The sequence below is a fragment of the Micromys minutus genome (genome assembly GCF_963924665.1).
Source record: "Micromys minutus genome assembly, chromosome: 22".
In the NCBI taxonomy this organism is placed as follows: Eukaryota; Metazoa; Chordata; class Mammalia; order Rodentia; family Muridae; genus Micromys; species Micromys minutus.
Window position 1 is genome coordinate 13,148,999 of NC_137957.1, and position 13,241 is coordinate 13,162,239.

Sequence of the window (13,241 nt, forward strand, 5' to 3'; positions counted from 1 at the left end):
GAGAGAGGTGAAGTGAGGTAAGGGTGAGGATGTGGTATTTTTGGAATAGTTTGAGGTACAAAGAAATTTCCTGATAAGATTAGATTCCTCCGGGGTGAAACTCTGGGCACACAGACAGCTCAGAGAGCTTGGCCCTCAGCTCTTGCGTCAACTTTGATGCCATGTCCTAAGGTGCCTCTGAGGTGAGGAGAGATCAGTTCTGTGGGCCACCTTATTTTGGGCTGAGGTTTGTTTGCAGCGTTGACCAGAAAGCATCTTGGCCTGGGGATGTCATTCAGTGAATAGAGATCTTGCCAAACATGCATGAAGCTCTGGCCTCGGGTCCCAGCACTACATCAGCTGGGCATGGTGGCATGGATCTGCACCCTGAGACTTAGGCCCATGCCTTCAGGCTTGTCCTAACTGAGGGCAGTGCTTTCTCTTACCCCATTTTTTCAATACTCGGGGAGTTTCAGGACAGCCAGGGTTAGACAGAGAACCTGCTTCATCACAAAAGACAAAAGCAAAACATTGACATTTGTTTCCAGTAATATCGAGTACATAATTTGTAGCTTTTGATCTTCATAAATTCCCTTCAAATTTTACTGTATTCTAAACTGTGATGACCTTAAATTGCGCTTTCTCTCTCTCTCTCTCTCTCTCTCTCTCTCTCTCTCTCTCTCTCTCACACACACACACACACACACACACACACACACACACACACACACACCCCGCTAAGTCGGGATATGGGGGGACAAAAGTCATGAGAAGACTTTTTGCTTTAATTTGTTGCCTTTTAATGCAGGCCTCAGCACAAGGTGATGTCATCTTAGAGGAAAGAATGTCTCTGTGTCCTTGAACTCACAGAGATCCACCTGCCTCTGTCTCCCAAGTGCTGGGATTAAAGGCATGTGCCAACTTCCTGCCAGCAAAGACCTAAAACCCTAAAGTTGTACATGCTCTTGACCTGCTACATTTGGAAGCCATTGTACTGTATGCCCGAAGGGAAGATTAGAGTCCTTTGTTTGAGGTGCTTGAGAGCTTGTGTTGGTCAGTATTGTGGAAAAGCTGCCTCAGCAGGTTTGGTGCCCTGACAGAAAAACACCGCACAGTGCTTCATAAGGAGTTCCTACTCCTCAGTATAATCTAAGGGGCGACAAATTGATAAGTTTGCTTTTTTCTTATAGAAGTAGGAAAACTGATTTTTAATATGTTCTCTCTTCCTTCCTCCCCTGACCCTTTCTCCCTCCTTCCCTTTCTCCCTCTCCCTCCCCCCTCCCCAGACTCAGGGATCTGCCTGCCTCTGCTTCTCAAGTACTGGGATTAAAGGTACTTTAATGTGTTCTTCCATTGACTAAAATATACTGTGTAGAAAACGTGGAAATGAGGGGAGAGCGGGGTGAAGCTGTGAACAGGTGGCTTGTATCCAGTGTCCTTGTTCTCTGAAGGACCGCACCCTGCTACAGTGCATGCCTGGGGTGCTCAGTGCCTGGGGACTTGGCAGCAGAAGACTGTTGTAGAGAGTAACTCCTTGCTTGTAGACCTTGAGTTTAGATCCTGGTCTCCCTCAGACCTTAGTGGTGGACAAGTGCCCTTTGCTCCTGTGTTGGTGATGATGATGATGATTTCTTAGATAAGATCACCTGCTCCGTGCACAGCAGGCTCTCACAGTTCTCCCCACACCTCTTTGTCCCTTCATTCAGAGGTGTTTATTGAGCCCAAGTGCTCCTGGCTTTGTTCTACAGGCCAGGATCCAACTCCTGAAAATTGCTACCAAGGGAGGTTTATTTGAAATAAAGAAGATAAATAAAAATACAGCGTGGATTCAAGCCCCTCTCCTCTCTATCTATGCACCAGAACTAAGAAAGCGAGGTTGTAGCTCCTTCCAGCATGTGGGAAATCTGGGTGCAGTTCCTGACACTTGTTTTGGGGTTTGGGGTGTGGATCAGCTCTTAAGAAGCATTTGTGTAAGCACAAGGCCTGGTTTGAATCCTCAGTACCCACATAAAAAGCAGGATTTGGTGGCGTGCACAGACCTATAACCCCAGCACTGAAGAGGGGGAGACTGTAGAGCTGGCTTGCTGACCAGCCAGTCCAGCTGAATTGCTGAATTAATTCCAGATCCGTTGAGAAGCCTGCTCTCAAAAACAAGCTAGAGAAGGAATTGAGGCAGGCAATAAACATTGACCTCTGGCTTCCACATGCCTGAGCACTCATGTGCATGTACACCCATACACACATGTGCATGCGAGCACACACACACACACACACACACACACACACACACACACACACAGAAAACTTCCATGGAGTAGTTTTATGCATGTGTGCCTATGTGTGTGGAGGGAAAGAATGCTGAGTGATTGTAGCTGCACACTTTTCATGTGGAATGTGTCTTTAAATCCCAGATGGGGACCAGACCTCACCCTTGTGTTGAAATAAAACTTCCTGTCTGTCCCTGGCCTCGTGGGTCCTGGATCTTGCCTGACTAGGGATGAGGACCCCCAAGGAGAAAGCACAGGGCTTGAGGGAGAATCGAGTGTGTGGTCTTCAGATGGAGACTACTTAGAAGAGTGTCAAGCGTTCAATAAATTTAGTCATTATAGGAGTCAACCCTGATACATCCTGTCATAAAATTCAGAGCTTTAACTGGAAGCCAGGGCCACTGTCTTGGGAAAGTGTCTTGGAAGCGGTTCTTATACAAGTACCAGGTGTGGAGCACGTACAGCCTTTCTCACTGGTCTCTTCAAGTTCCCTGTCGTCTCTCCACCTACCCTGCCCCTGCAGCCATCTATGAAGACTGTGTTTAAAGCAGGAAACACGGACCTTTGACAGGGCTCTTGACCTTGCTACCTAGAGAATGGTCAGGGGGAAGACAGATATCCTCAGTCATTAGGTCTCCGAAAGTGTGTGCACAGAGGAGGTCGGGCGGTTGAGAAATGCAGTGCAGATGTGGCTCATGCTCATGGGAGGAGGATAAAACCAGACTGTGATGCGTTGGTTCTCGGCCTCCCTAATACTGCCACTCTTCACTCCAGGTTCTGCTCAGCCATAACATTGTCTTGTTGCTCCTTTAGATCTGTAATCACACTACAGGTAGGAGTCATGATGTAAATACCTGTTTTCCAGGCGACCCCTGCGAATGGTCATTTGACCTCCCCCAAAGGGTCATGACCCTCTGCTTTTGTGACTTTCAGTCTGGCTGTATCTTGTTTCTAGACTGAGTTTTCAGTTTGGAGAATGCAGAAGCCACCTCAGGGGTGTGAACTCACCGTGTTTTCTTAACCTGCCTCTTAGTGGGTTGCCTTTTAGTTTTGGGAACACGGATTCTGCGGCGTGTGGGAAATCACACTCTGAGGTGTTCCCTTGGTGCGGCAGCCCCTTATTTCAGTCTTCTCTGGACAGTCCCTGATCTCAGTTTAATAGCCATTGCTAAGTCAGTTTATTGACAGGTCCCTTTAAAAAAATATTGCTCGGGCTGGAGAGATGGCTCAGTGGTTAAGAGCACCAACTATTCTTCCAGAGGTCCTGAGTTCAAATCCCAGCAACCACATGGTGGCTCACAACCATCTGTATGTAATGAGATCTTCTGGTGTGTCTGAAACAGCTACAGTGTATTTATATATAAAATAAATAAGTAAATCTTAAAAATAATTGCTCTATCCCACACCACTTTGAGAAAACCAGACTTCAGAATTAACAGGTGCAAAGCACACCATGGGGTGTGGTACTTGGTCACCAGGTCATGTCAGATCAGCAGAGTGCTGAGGAGCTGAAACAAGAGAAGAGTCAGTGTCTCCATTGCATTTGAAGTGATTTGTTTCTGCTCAGGAGATTTGGGATGATTAAGATGGGCTCATATAAATGCATCTAGCCTGAGATGCACGCCAAGGCTGAATCTGACCAGTTTAATACGTTTTTAGAAATAGGTCACTTTTGTTTTTGTTGTTTTCTTCTAAAGAAAAAGTTTTACCATGTATCTTCTTCATCTGACCTTGAACTCTCCTTGACCCTGTCGCTTCCACCCCCTCAGATGCCAGCCTTTGCCAAGTATTTGCCATCCCACCCAGCAGCCCAGCAAGCTTCTTAATATTTTGAGAGCTCCTGGGGACAGGTTGCCCAATTTATAAACGTTATTTTACTGTTTATCATTATTATAAAATGCCAACCTTAATCCCAACACGTGACGTCACCAGATTGTGAAGAAGGCCTTTTAAACAAGGCCCTCGGAGGGCATAAGGTTCATTATGTTCATTTTGCCAGCAAGAAACCAGGTCTAGAGCTGAGTGCGGTGGCACATCCTTAATCCCAGCTCTCCAGAGGCAGAACACAGACGAGTGGATCTGTGAGGGAGAGGCCAGCCTGGCGTACATTAGTGAGTCCCAGGACAGACAGCCATGACTATGTAGAGAGACCTTGTCCCAAAAGAAAAAGAGCAGGTTTAGAGAGACCAAGAGATGTAGAATGTGCCATTAGGTTGCTTTTCCTGAGGGCAGCCTGAGTCGGAAGGTCTGGTGTGGCAGTTTGTGCCTTACTTTCTGCCTTGGGGACTTTTCTTTCTCAGAGGCTTGGCTTTGGAGGCAGAAGGTCACCAAGCCTCAGCCCCCGGTTGCTGTAGCACCCAAGGGCCGCCAAGCACCGCCTGGCTGGAATGTTTGCCTTCTCAGCCTTCTGAAGATGCCCAGAGGTTTCTAGCTTTGCTTTCCTCTCAGTGACTCTGTTTACCTGGAAAAATGACTGAGCTACTGTTGATTATTAGCGCTCACAGGAGCGGGGTCCAGTCTCTGCCTTACTGGGAAGGAAGGTAGAAAACCAGAGCAGACAGTTCGGTCACTAGATACCCTGCACACTCACCCGGGCAGTAGATATGGTTTGTGTCAGTGTCTCTTCCGGCATTTCTCATGCTACTGTCATTGTCTCCCTGGGAGCTGGAGCCACCTGGCAGTAGACTGGAGTCCCCAGCACTCAGTGGTTACAGTGAGTTATAGAATGCAGATCACCTCTTCACATGTGTCTGTGCCCAGACTACCCTTTGAATGATAAGGGAAGTGAAGCTTACCTCGCCGTGTTTCTCACCAGTGAGCTGGCAGTGACAGCATGCCACCAACAGGAGATGGGAAGATCAGAGTTCAAGCTCATTTTAGGATGACGTAATAAATGAGAGCTAACCTGAGCTACGTGAGATAGTGTCCGAAAGAAAGACAACAGAAATACAGAATGGAAGGAAGAAAATCAAATCGTCATTATAAGCGTTGTTAAGCTACACTGGGAACTCCGAGCTTCATCCTGGGGAATGCTAAGGACTCACCATGGATTTTCCTGGGTCTTATGATGCTGTTGTTTGTTACTGTTTGTTTTGTGATTATGGCCATGCTAGACAAGTGCTTCGTGCCAAGCTGCTGTATCCCACCTCCAGACCTCAAGCTGAAGGATACAGGCCTTCAAAGACTAAGCCCGGCTCTTACATACATAGGGACGGGACCAAACCTCCACATTGTCTTCGTGAAGCATTTGTTAGAAAGGGTGGGCTGGGAGCTGTCTCTCAGTCCTCTCCAAAGCAACCTGTGTACCTTGGGGTACTCACACCTCTGTGGTATAAATGGGAGAGAAAGGTGACCAGCATGGGTAATACTACACAGCCCTTTGAGAAGGGCTGTGACGTTCTCAAACTCACAGATGAGGATGAGGGCGGCAGGCTCTCTGGAAAATAATGCTGAGTCTTCGATGAGCCGGTCTTGGAAGGGCCGACAGAACAGGAGCCTGGAACTCCAAGGCTGGTATCTTTTTCCGAGAGCAGCAGGTGCCGCCAAGCCCTCTGGAGGCTGAGCATCCCATTCCAAATTCTGGAATTTGCTTTGGCTCTAGCTTTGGCCTGTAGGGGCAGTTTTAGAGGCTTAGGGAGGCCCAGGCTTGCCCTGGCTAGGGGACATCTAAGCCATTGTTAGGTGACATTCTGCTTAACTGGTGGTTGGTGCTCATCTGTGCTCATTTCTCAGGGCTTCTCTAAGATACACAGAGGAAGGCAGCCGCAAACTGCCCCAGCCCAGAGCAAACACTTGAGCATGGGACGGAACTAGTTAGCAGCATGGATTGCTTATTCTGTTTGAAGATGAGGGAAACAAGCCACAACAAGGAAAGCCAGATATTCCTTTCTGAAGGCCTTTCCCACTTTATCCTTCTTCCCTTCTCTTCCCCCCCCCGCACCCCCCCATGATGCTAGACTCTAATACTGGTTTGAACCCCAAACCCTAAGGATATGAAATCGCTTTCTCAGAGTCTTCTCGCGTTCTTTTCCCCTTGCAGGACTAAGGTCGGCAATGGCTAACTGAAACAGACTCTAAAAATACCTCCTAGCAGCACACTAAGTGTTTTTTCTTTGTCTAAAATTAGCCCACTCGAGCCGTGTGTTCTGGTTTTCCAAAGCCCTCCATTGCTGCCCTGGGTTTCTGTGCCGGGTGACATGTTGATAAGGAAGCCAGCCAGTGGTTGACGGAATGACAGGGCGGTTTATGGAGGGGCCTCCTCCCCAGGACCCTTCCCCTCGTCTTTGCCACGCTCATCCTGTACCTACTGTCTGCTCGGTGGCAGCTACCCTCACATTCTTCCTGCCACTTCTGTGTGCTACACGAGCCCTTCAGGGCTGAGCTCATGTTTCTTCACAGTCCCCTCTGCCTAGTGCAACTATTTGCTTTAGTATTTAAATGCAGGATAAATATTGTCAGAGGCCAAAGCAGGTCCATTAACTAAGCAGCAGGAAGCAAAATATCATTTGGTGGTGGTGTCTACAAAGAGATTTTTTTTTTCTTTTCACATGAAAATTAAGAAGTTGGGAGGGCTGGAGAGATGGTTAAGAGCACTGACTGCTCTTCCAGAGGTCCTGAGTTCAATTCCCACATAGTGGTTCATAACCATCTGTAATGAGTTCTGATGCCCTCTTTGGGTGTCTCTGAAGACAGTGACAGTGCGCTCACATAAATAAAAACATTTATCTTAAGAAAATAAAAGAAAATTAAGAAGTTGAAGGAGGAAGGAAAAGTAGCCAAGAGCCCATGGCCCCTGGGGCTATAGGAACTGGGACCCATCACTGGTAGAAATGTTGGGATTGGTTACCTCCTATGCACTGGCTACTTCTAAGACTTTATCTTGCTTGTTTGTTTATTTGTTTATTTCTAAAATAGTGCCTTTTCAAGAGTTTATTCTGTTCTGTGAAATCTCCAGAGCACTTTCCTGCCTGTGCCCATGATCAGTCGAGGACACAGAAATAAAGTGCCTGGAGACTGAGTCATCTCCATCTCTGATAACAGATGAAGCCTATGTGGAGGGGCGTGGTTTGTCTCTGGACAAGCTACCTTCCTCAGGCTCCTCTTGGCTCACCCAAGTTGTGCTGGGAATGTAACTCGGTGGTAGAGTTGCCTGCTAAGCATGTAGAAGGTCTTAGGTTCAGTCCTGTTCAGCAAAGTGGGGCATGAAAATGACCCCAGTAAAGTTCTATGTCTTTCCAACTTAACATACTCATCTGACAGCAGGAGTTTTGCTTCGTTTTCCTGGACTTTAGAGTCCATTTGGTAGACAGGGCACGGTTCTGGAGTTGGCTGGGCTTCATGGTCACAGTCACCATTAGCTTTTATCTGTGCATCTGTACAGAAGGGATAAAAGTCCGACCTTGGGTTCATGGTGGGCTACAGTGTGCCATGAGTGGCCTGGACCCCTGCTTGGCCCTCTCACTCCCAAAGTATGTATAGTGCCGGGTCCAGAGTCACCCGGCCAGCCTAGTGTCTCTCCTGCTCAGTGCTGTTCTGTTCTGCTTAGGGTTGTCCGCAGCAGAGTGCTACTTGGCTGTTTATTGCTTTCTTAATTTGGGAGGGGAAAATGTTTCTAAGCAAGTGAAGTTTTAAATAGAAAGAAATTCCTATATTACATGTACCCTAGGCCAACTCAGTCACACCTGGAGTTGATTTTTGTAGTCAGGGGTTGGACAGCATCCCTTGTGTGACCCCGAGGAACAAGTGTCCTTCGTTCTATACTCTGACTTCTAGAACACCTCTAACTGCCGGTTTGAAAAGTTAAGTTTTGATTGCATGTTAGAGGGCTCCACCAGAGTTGCCAGGGCAGGAAATCGACAGTTTAGCTATAAGGGTAGAAAAGACAAAACCCTTCACATCCTTGCGGAAGGAGTCTGGCCTGAACTAGTGACATTCCTTGCAGTCCCTGGTCCACTATTTCCTTAGCTTCCACAGTACAGCATCCTGTGTCCTCAGGGCCACTTGTTCAGGCGATGCTACATGAACCGACCCTCCCCTGATGTCTTCAGCCACTTCCTGTCTGCTCTTCAGCATAGACCAGAGAAGGGCAGAGCTTCTCTACCGTGTTCACTAACTTGCACACAGTCCTTCAGCTAAATCTATCTCTCCCCTTCCCTTCAATGGCCAAATCAACCCAGGCCAGGGCTGCTGGCTGACCCTCTGGACAGTGGGGGAGGGCCTGCTGCTGATCCTCCAAGCCAAGGAAAGGTGGAGCTGGCTTCCTCTGGCCTTTCAGCTTCCTGTGCACATCACTGCAGGAGGAAAAGGAGCTGGAGGCTGTGTGAAACCTCGGCATAGAAGAGCCTTCCCCCTCCCCCCTGCAAAGAGACAGTGTAAATTACAGACAAACACTAATAACAAAACCACAGACAGCCCCCATCCTAGGGGCAGCTGCAGGGCAGCCTGTGTTTATAAATTAGTCAACTGTGTGACATTAGGAGCCAACTATTTTGGCTGTGTGTGTGTGTGTGAATGTGTGTGCCTATTGTGTGCACATGTGTGAATGTGTGAGAATGTCTCTGTGTGTGTGTGTACATGTGTGAATGTACATGTACTTGTGAGTGAATGTGTGCATGTGTTTGCACAGACCGTAGGGATATTTCTCTACCTTAGAGCTGTGGTTTGCTCTCTCTCTGGCGCCTCATTTCTGCTATTTGTGGGTGCACCTGGCTCTCAGCCTTGCCTAGCTGGTGTCTGTTGATTTTGTGGGGCAGTAGGCATGTGAAACTGGCACTCAGTTCTGGTAAAGTTCTCATCTGCCTTGTGATTACTTTTGCTTCCAAGGCTATTTGTTTTTCATACGGAAAAGGCCACTTACCAGCCCCAGACTCTACTTCTTCCTCCTGATTGAGCCAACCAGACACTGAAGGCGTTTGAAATGTTTGTAGTTCTTACATATTTTTCACAGAAAAAGAGAAGGTGTGTGTGTGTGTGTGTGTGTGTGTGTGTGTGTGTGTGTGTGTAAAACACTATTAGCATTTTGGCATACTTCCATATTTGGGCACTTTATTAGGTCTCCCAGGCTGGCCAAGTAGCCAAGGATAATACTGAACCTGGTGCTCCTGGCTCTGCTCTGAGTGCCGGCACTGAACGCATGTACTACCACATCTGGTTTATGGGTTTCAGGACTTGAACCCAGGACTGCCTGCATGCTGGGCAGGCACCCTGTCTGCTGTGTTGGCTGTTTATTTATTTATTTGCTGTGTCCGTACTTGGTAGAGCAGTGGAGTGTCTTCCCTGGCCTTTCAGTTAGAAACTCTTCCATGAGCCATATGGTATGTCAAAGGATATGATGTTATCTGGCCCCAATACTTGAAATGGTTTTCCAGGTTTTGAATGGATTCCTTGGTGATGGCTGGGTAGAAATTCTTTACTTGCCAAGTGTAGCATCATCCCACACTCTGATTACCAGACCCTTAACTGAGTACTTCTTTGACAAAGTAACCTGCCTCCACCGCTCAGCATGTTCTCCATCAGAGTGTGAAGGGTATGAGGTAGTGCCTGTGAAGTAACTGTGACAAGATTGACCAGGGGGAGCTCTCCAACCTCTCTCTACCTTGACTAGAGAGACTGTGGAAGAAGAGAGCCGCAGAGTGGGGCCGAAGATGGGGACACCTCCTACTCCTTGGTGTGGAGTGGCGATGTCCTTATTCTGAGCCTTTGCTGTAGGCCTTGCCAGAGCCCTCTATGGCAGGAAGTAGGAATGGGCTGGGTTCACTGAGCAGGGCAGCACTGCTGCCCTCCTGGTCTGACCAGCCTGGTTCTCACACACTGGGACAGCTCACACCTGGATCCTTCCCACATTCTCCTCCCAGCTGCCCCAGAATAGGAGGCAGGAAGAGGATCCCCATAAAGGATGTCAGGGAGTTCCCTCTGCCTGGCTCCTGCTTGTCTTTGCTCTCAGAGGGTGCAGTCTGACCCCACTGGCAATAAGAAGATAATCCTTGGGGCTGCAGAGCCAGTTTCCAGATGGCTCCACCAAGGTACAATGGCTTGCAAGCATCCTCCTGGGTGCTGGGTTTCATCCTCTGTGGTCCTCAGTGTCCTTCTGAGAGACAGGCCACCAAGCGGGGCAAGCACTTTCATTGTGTCTTGCTCTTGGCAGACAGTATTATTTAAGCCATGCCTTTTAAGGCCTAGGAACCAGTTTATCAAAAGAGCCATCTTGGGGGCCGTGCAGGGTACTACAAGAGGAATATTCTGACAAGGGATGACTGGGCTGGATTAATGGGAACCAGTGATCTAAACAGTTTAACCTAAACTTCCTCGTGAGCTTTTCAGACTTATTTCTGTAAAAGCAAGCACTCAGAGCTAGGATACTTACTGGTAGAGTAAGTCTTAGGATCTGCTAGGCTCTGCAGATCCTTAGTTCTGTGGACCTGGGGTGTATAAGATCAAGCAAGTGCTAATAATGCTTAATTAGTGAGGCCTCGGAGGGAAGGAATCAGAGCTATGTAATTGTAAGCCATAGTGGAGTTCAGTGTGACCCCTTGGACACAGTCTTCCCGTCGTTCTGGCCATTGGTCTTTATAGTTCTGTTACCTGAAAACTCAGCATCTAAGTTGGAATAAACATTTTATATGGTGGTAACTTATACTTGTAACAGGAAAAGGAAAGACAACACAATTCTTTCCCGTAGACCTGTTTCAGATCAGAGTCTCCCTGCGTACCTTGTGCATGCAGTGCCTGCAGAGGCCAGAAGAAGGCGTTAGATCCCCTGGTTGTGAGCCTCGTGTGGGTGGGTGGGAATAGAACCTAGGTCTTCTGGAAGAGGAGCCACTTAACCACTGAACTGCCTCTCTAGCCCCGATTTCTGATTTCTGATTTCTTTTTTGTTGGAGCTGAGGCTCACCAAGTCCCGGTCCTGTGCTTGCAAGGCAAGTGCCCTACCACTGAGCAAATTCCCTTCCTCACCCCCAATTTCTGATTTTACTACGACTTCTTTTTCCTCTTTAGTTGCCAGGAGTTTTGTTTGCCCATGTCTGCCCTTGACTGACGTAGCCCCTGCTGGTGGTGGAGCCATCTGCTGGGTTTCTCAGCTGGTCCTTCCCAGGACCAGCATTCCTTTCTGGCTGGTCTCCAAAGGAGCCTGTTCGATTTCCTTTCTCCGGAACCTGGCCTTACCACAGAGTTTCCAAAGTGTCATGGAGGCCGTGGCGGTATTTGATCTTACTTCCAGACTCTGACCCGGTGAAAACTTCCAGTGCCCCTGGGCTGCCCTGAGGTTGGGGGGTGGGGGCCCTGCACCCTGGTAGCAATTGCCCTTAGCTGATGGCGTGTGACCGCTGGATGACTCTAGGGTCTTCCTCCAGATTGCCCAGTGAGATGCTTAATCTGTTGGAATCTGGGGCAGCAGGTCTGTTACTTTTTCTTTGCCTCTTGCTTCTTTCCTGCCTCTTCCAGACACTTTATTTTTGTCAGTTTTTCTAATCTTCAGCACACTTACTTTGTAGTACTTGATTAGGGGAACATTGCAAGCTGGTAAAATCGAGTGTTAGATGATGTAGGGGGACAGAGACCAGAGTTCAGGGCTGTTGGTCATCAAGGAACAGAGGCTTTTTGAGTTGGCATGTTCTTAAAAAACCTTCTGGCTCTGGGGAGGCCTGGGCTGACCTTTGCCCAGGCGCCGGCTCACCTGCTACCTCATTCTTTCGATAGTTGCCTAGGCAGATTAGCCACATTTGTGTGTGCATGGCCTCTCTCTTACTTCCTTTGCTGCCCCCCGCTAAGACTAGCTATGAATTGTGCCGTTCAGAAATGAGTAGCATTGTTATTGATTTCCTTTGAAAACGTTTCAACCTGTGATGTCTAAGGCTGAGATACATTATATACATAATCTGGTATACGTTAGGGTCCGGACCTCAGACTGGGGCACTCCTGGAGAGATGGGGCCACCTCCAAGTGTGTTTTCTGGCTCCAAACAAACGAGTGGCAGTCTGCCGATTGGCACGGGACCCGGTTTTAAAAGCACGGCCATATAGGGTATTGGCAGAGTGGTAACTGGGGCTTTAAAGAGTGAGGTCATGGGAGGCCCAGCTGAAGCGCTTTAGTGTCACAACTGCAATTAATCTTATTAACATGGTCGGCCTGGGATGCTTTCACAGCCTGGGCGTGCCGGGGTGTTTACATGGCACACTTTGAAGGGCTCTTGGCTTTTGATGCAGAAGCATATAAAACATTGCCTCTGATACAGCAAAGCCCCCATACGCCTTTGCAGTTATCAGGTTTTGAGCAAGAACTTGAATCTGGTTGATAAAACACGCAAGAGGCTAGATAGACTGCAAATGCAGACTTGCAGCCAGGCTTCGGGACCGACTGCGTTGTTGTACAGGATAGAGCCTGCCTCTCTGTTCCGACCCAGCTGGTTTGAACACAGTATTCTCCCGGTAGATTTAAAGACACAGAAGGGTGGCTGAGAAGCCTTAGAAGGTACCATGAATGCTGAACCTGGATGTGTGTGATGTGTGCACCTCTGGGCTGCTGTGGGAGGGATGGCTTCCTGTGTGGAGTTGGCTTGCTGGGGTGGCAGTGGGAAAGGGTGGTGACAGGTGGGGGCTGTGTTGACCTTCTGAACACGCTGCATTGTAAGAAGAGATTGCTGCAGACCAAGCTTCAGACAGTAGCGGTTGCTTAGCTTTTGTCATCTGTTTAAATTTAACTTTCGTTTGCTTGATTGTTTTTCTTTGTTTTGCTTTTGTTTTTTTTCAGAACAGGGTTTCTCTGTGTAGCCTTGACTGTCCTGGAACTCAAGAGATCTGATTGCCTCTGCCTCCTGAGTGCTTGGATTTAAGGCCTGCGCCACCTCCCGGCATTAAAAAAAAATTTTTTTTTCAATTAATAGTTTAAAATACCCACCTTTGTCCTCTGGTGTCATTTTGATTGTTAATAAGTAGCCTCGGGGACAAAGGATGCTTCAAATTACCAAGTTTGACTGATGTATTTTAGGCGTACTAGTTA

The 13,241-nt window shown here is 48.0% G+C and overlaps 1 protein-coding gene across 2 annotated transcripts in view; it reads left to right on the forward strand.

The window, feature by feature from the left end:
* Nucleotides 1-13,241, forward strand: part of RASSF3 (Ras association domain family member 3) — a 60,835-nt gene that overhangs the window by 32,263 nt on the left and 15,331 nt on the right. Inside the window, exon 1 of one of the 2 annotated variants that reach the window (XM_080935253.1) lies at nt 1,269-1,311. The exons of the other annotated variant lie outside the window; for it this stretch is intronic. The gene's annotated coding sequence lies outside the window, so the exon portion shown is untranslated. Of the gene's footprint in view, nt 1-1,268; nt 1,312-13,241 lie in introns of those variants that run through there. 2 annotated transcript variants of the gene reach the window in all.